The sequence below is a fragment of the Canis aureus genome, chromosome 11 (assembly GCF_053574225.1).
Source record: "Canis aureus isolate CA01 chromosome 11, VMU_Caureus_v.1.0, whole genome shotgun sequence".
Taxonomy (NCBI): domain Eukaryota; kingdom Metazoa; phylum Chordata; class Mammalia; order Carnivora; family Canidae; genus Canis; species Canis aureus.
The window spans coordinates 69,947,941-69,953,662 of NC_135621.1; the positions used below are offsets into that span (position 1 = coordinate 69,947,941).

The 5,722-nt window shown below is 43.3% G+C and overlaps 1 long non-coding RNA gene across 1 annotated transcript; it reads right to left on the reverse strand.

Annotated features, from left to right (window-relative positions):
* Positions 1-1,139: 1,139 nt before the first annotated feature.
* LOC144324310 (uncharacterized) lies at positions 1,140-5,423 on the reverse strand. The gene is made up of 3 exons (XR_013389847.1): positions 5,278-5,423; positions 4,339-4,774; positions 1,140-1,603 (listed from the first exon to the last, which is right to left on the reverse strand). It is a non-coding gene; the product is annotated as an uncharacterized LOC144324310 (long non-coding RNA).
* Between the last annotated feature and the right edge of the window lie 299 nt (positions 5,424-5,722).

The window sequence follows — 5,722 nt, forward strand, 5'->3', positions numbered from 1 at the left end:
GGTCTCCAAGGGGCAACATCCCAGCCTTAAGGGAGATGAAATAGGAAACATTTATGTGAGAGGGTTTGAGGAAGCCCATGAAGATGGAGGGATTGTCCTGGCAGATAAGAAGAGAAAGGACTGTGAAAATACAGCAGCACTGTAAAAACGAGAATGTGATTAGTCTGAAAAATGAACTACTTTACTTAGAAAATCCTTCTGGGACACAATATAATATTATATGTTTAAAAGCCTTAAGGATTCATAGCCTTCTTCAACCCCCAACCCATTTACGGGGTTTCATTGAGACCTATGGGTGCCGCTGACTTATTTATTTAGGAAACACTGCCATTGTGTTCATGTAAACAGAACCCAAGATCCTGGGGGATTATCCTAATGAATATTTCCCTAAAAAAGAAAAGCATTTATGGTATGAAGATACGTACTGCAATATTATTTATAATAGTGAAAAGTCACGAGCATTCTAAGTATGCAAGAATAAGAAAACTAATACAGAAATCATGATATATCCACTTGGTAGATTGTACATCCACTGAAAGTGGTGATTACAAAGGTCAGGTAGTAACTTGGGGAAAATGCACGTGAAATGATGAAAGTTCCAAAAAAGCAAGTTCCAAAATCATACAAATGCTATGATTAAACCGGTGTTAAGCTACGTATCTACGGAACAAAACAAATAAGGAATCCTTTTAATTGAAAATACTTGTATGGGGAAGTCTATTTTAGAGATTTTGCATGACACCATCATACTTTTTTATAAAATAGTTTTTAGATAGACAGGCAGTGAGCCCTGCTGGTTCCTCATCTTCAGCTCAGCCTCCAGTTTTCACCTAGACTATTATGTCTTTTGCTCAGAAATGTGATTTCCAGTAACTGGCTGAAATTCCTCCTTCCCAGGAAGACCCGCTGACACCCTAACTCCCTGGTCAGCACATGCTCCTCTACTCTATGCGCCTGCCTCTGTGTCCATTGTGTCTGAAGACTGCTTGGATCCGTCAGAAACCAAAATAGATTCCTGGAAGCTCCAAACCACCAAGAAAAAAGCCAGACACCCCCAACAGCAGATGGTTTAGTCTTACAGTTTTTATTTATTTTCTCTGCACACCAGGAGAGGTTAGCTGATCTGCTAAGGCGGGGGGTTTTGGGGGTGGGGGGTGCCGGGACCGATACTTCTCTGCTTTAGAAAATGTCTGTTTGGCAGTGTGGCATTCACACGGGGCGAAATGTCACATCTTTTGTCCCCGCGTTCCAGGGGAAGCTCTATCAGGAGAGTTTTATCAGTGCAATTAACACAAAGGCCCCCTTCTGTCTTAAAAACACAGGCCTCGGATACATGGTAAGATGAACTGGCCATTGTTTCCCCACAGCACAAAACCTCCTTTCCCCTATCCCCACCACCCCCCCCAACCCATTTATGGGGTTTCATTAAGGCCTATGGGTGCCTGTGACTTATTTATTTAGGAAACACTGTTATTGTCTTAATGTAAACAGAACTCAAGATCAGTTGACAGTTGGAATGGTCCAGCAGAAAGGTTTTCAAAGGCGCCTCCTTGGAAAAGGGTCCCTCCATTCAGCCCCCGGTTCCTGTATCATACTGCCAGCCCTGTTCACAAAATAAACAAATGTTTGTTTTACAACATGGCAAAGGGGGCTCCCATTCAACGCTGGCCAGATATGAAAACAAACTTTCACATATAAGGGCTTTTGATACACATGACTTACTTGGATGACAAGGGGCTCGGCTGGGGAGTGCTTAAAGCTTATTAATATTGCACAAAAGACTTTTGTTTATCATTTCGCTGGACTGCCTGGGAATCACAAGACTCAAGCCGCCACCCGGCTGGTGTCCCAGCATTTCAGCAGCTGTAACGTGTGGAGATTGCGAAAGCGCTGCTGGTGTGGAGCCAAACACCAACTCTCCACAGACCCAGGTGAAAGAACTCCGAACTGCCAGCCTCGGAGAAGCGGACTCGGAATTTATCAAGAGTGAAGGGACAAGAGCTCCCCCTACAGCTAAAAATTGAAAAAATAATAAATAAATAAATAAATAAAAATGGATGCCTTGGACCTTCCTGTTGGCCAGGGGGTAGGTTCCCTTCAGAAAACATGGACAAACATTATATGGTCTCGTTCATTTGGGGAATATAAAAAATAGTGAAAGGGAATAAAGGGGAAAGGAGAAAACATGAGTGGGAAATATCAGAAAGGGAGACAGAACATGAGAGACTCCTAACTCCGGGAAATGAGCAAGGGGTGGTGGAAGAGGAGGTGGGCGGGGGGTGGGGGTGACTGGGTGACGGGCACTGAGGGGGGCACTTGACGGGATGAGCATTGGGTGTTATGCTATATGTTGGCAAATTGAACACCAATAAAAAATAAATTTATTTTAAAAAAAATAAAGAAAACATGGAACCCATGGCCCCCCTAATCTAGGAAGGTCTCCCCTGCTGTCGAGAAAGTCTGGGTCTCCAGCAGCTCTGGCCTCCTTCCTCTTTTCAGCTGACCAGCTCTCCTCCCAGAATATTTGAGGAGACATTAGGAGGACTCAGAGCAGAGTATATGAGAATGAAAAGCTCATGATCCAAAAGTCAGTCCTTTCAGCAATGGTGTGCGTGGTGGGCAAGGGAGCGGAGTAAGTCAGCTACACGCCCGACCCCCTAGACTTGCCCTGTGCAATACGGGGGCCATCACCCCCTGTGGCTTCCGACCCCGTAAAATGTGACTCTGGCCCCAACTGAGATCTGCTATAAAAGCACATACGGGACCTTGTGAACTTTTTACACGGATCACACGCTGAAATGATAATTCTTGGGATATATTCTGTTAAATAAGATACACTAAAGTCAATGTCACCTATCTCTTATAATACTTTTACAGAAAATTTATGGTCATATACACATATACGATCACATCCTGTTTCTATTGAACACTGGTAATATTACAGAATAACCTGAGGTTTGTAAAAAAAAATAATAATAATAATAATAAACTTTTAATTCTATAGTATTAGTGATTTTTTTCCATGTGACTTGATTTTTTTTTTTTCCTCAAGTACATTTATTCAATTCATAGACCTGACTCTCTGGTAAAAAAGAGAAAAGTGGGAAAAAAAAAAAAAAAGAAGAAGAGAAAAGTGGGAAAAATATGATTATGGGCTGCCCTACAAGTTTCAGTTTGTTTAAAGTCTCAACAAAATGGAAGTAAAGTCTTCGGTTTGGGTCAAGTCCATATTATGTTAAGAAAAAGTCCCAGAAGTAAGGACATATTTTCTCTCCACAAACTCCTTCCTTCTCCTGGCCCTACCCTAGGTGTGTTTAACTACAAGTAACTCTAAGAGAAGGAAATTCCTTTCACCATAACAGTCTTGCAGAATTGTTTTCAAGTCATTAGACAGCAGCTATTTGTTTAATCCCTCCCATAACTGGCAACCTCACCCACCTAATCAATCGTCCATGTAAACGATATTTGGGATATGTGAGATATATGGGATTACGTGAGAAATATGTGACCCTAAATATGATCAGACCATGAAGCTCGCCATCACATTTCTACAAACTACTCAGAAGTCATTTATAGTGGGCACTGTTGTCATTCTAACTTCTGAATTTGATTTAAATGGTACCAGCAGCTGCCTTAGATAAACACACTCAGATCTGGCCCACGATCACCAAACCCACCCGTAAGAGAAAACCAGCAGAAAATATTCTGCTTTCCCAGTTCTGCTGCCTTAAATTTTCCCGGGAATTTTTTTTTTTTTTTTTTTTTTTAGCTCTAGGAATGCTCCAAAATATCACTGAAAAATGAACTATCTCTGTGATGAGAACGAGTTAGGGGATTACAGAGATCTTTCTGAAATCTTCCCCTGAAACTCAGACTTAAAACTATGTGAAAGGTGAGGGCCGTGCTACGGGACCCAGGCAAACAGTCAAAAGGAAAATCCCATAATAGAGAGACACAGTGCATCGAGGGAGTGTCCGCGTGTCTCTGAGCCTCTTCGAGGACAACATGTCACTCAGCCAAAGGTTGAGATTAGCAAAGCAAACTACAGCGACATCTTTGAGATTATAGATGAACTTGCTAGGGAAAAGAAACTCAAACAAACAAGGATTTCAGTTACAAGTCAGAACAAATCAAGGGCCCCTGCTGAATACGCAGAGAAAACTTTGGAGCGGTACCCAGGACCCTCATCATCCTCCCCGCGGACACAAATGATGGCTCTGGGGAAGTGATGGCAATGCCACCACATGAGCTGTGGATCCAGGCTATGGTATCTGGAGGGCACCAGGGTGGGACAGGATATTCACTGAAGATATTTACTAGGATGATTTTCCATCTGACCTTATTATTCTGACATGACTGCCAGCACCTTATAATCCCAGCATTGTATTCACAGGTGATTCCTCTGCTCATTAGCAGAAGCGGAGTCCAACTTTGCTCTTGCAGGGGCTTGTGAATCAGTGTGGACCAATAGACAGAATTTCCAGGAGCTAACTGCAAAGAAACAAGAGCACTACTCATGGGTTGGGGAAGTCATCTGTATCCATTAGGAATTATATGTGACTGCTAGTAGTAGGGTCTGGAAATTAGCAGTGATGGCATAAGGTTTTCTCCTCTTCGTGTGAAAGAAATCCAGAGTGAGGTAGTCCAGGATCCATAGAAGAGTCACGGTGTCAGCCTCCTACTATCTTTACGTTCCATCACCTTTAGCATGTGGTTTCCATCTTCAAGGTTGCCTCGTGGTCAAAATGGCTATTAGAGGCGCCAGCAATCATAGCTATATCCAGGCACGGAGCAAGGAAAATAGGAAGAATAAAAGGAAATACTGGTCAACTACTGTTCCCTCCTCAAGGAGCTTTCCTGGAAGTCCTATCTAACAACCTCTTCTTTGTCTTCTTTTTTTTTTTTTTTTAATAGAGATTTATTTATTTACCTGAGAGCGAGAGAGAGAGAGCATGTGCATGGGGCAGGGGGGTGCCCAGAGAGAGAGAATCCTCAAGCAGGCTCCCCGCTGAGCACAGAGCCAAGTGGGGGCTTGATCCCATGACCCATGAGACCATGACCTGAGCTGAAACCAGGAGTTGGATGCTTAACCAATGGAGACACCCAGGTGCCCCCCAACCTTACGCCCAACGAATGGCCTCTTCTTAACCTAATTGCTCACTTCTAGCTATAAGGGAGACTGAACACATTGCCACCCAAATAAAGTCCAATTTCTGTTACAAAGAAGAAGGGGGACTAAAAGGAATATCAGATCCGGCCCACTATCACCAAACCCACCCATAAGAGGAAGAGCGGCAGAGAATATTCTAATTTCCCAGCTCTGCTGCCTTAGGTTTTCCTAAGGCTCGGGTAGTTTCCCAACCCTTAGGTTGCTTCAGAAGTGGGCGAAGACATCTCTAAAGGAGAGTCAGGCCCAGCTTGGAATGTTTATTTCAGCCTTGACAACCAAACAATAAGCATCATAACCACTGGGCTATAGTATTACTCTCAAGACTCCTGGCTTCTGTTAGACCCAGGAGTTAATGGTTTCATTCAATTATTTGCAACTTGGGCCAGCTCTCCATAAAACTCCTTGATACGAAGGACATTGTTCCTGGGCCACATCACCGTCAACATCTACAACAGTCAACACCGCACCTGTGGACTTGATAGAGGAAAGGAAATTAAGCTCCCTCCTTGGGTTAATAGTTGACCGGTTCCCTCTGTTGAATACAGTGTGTCT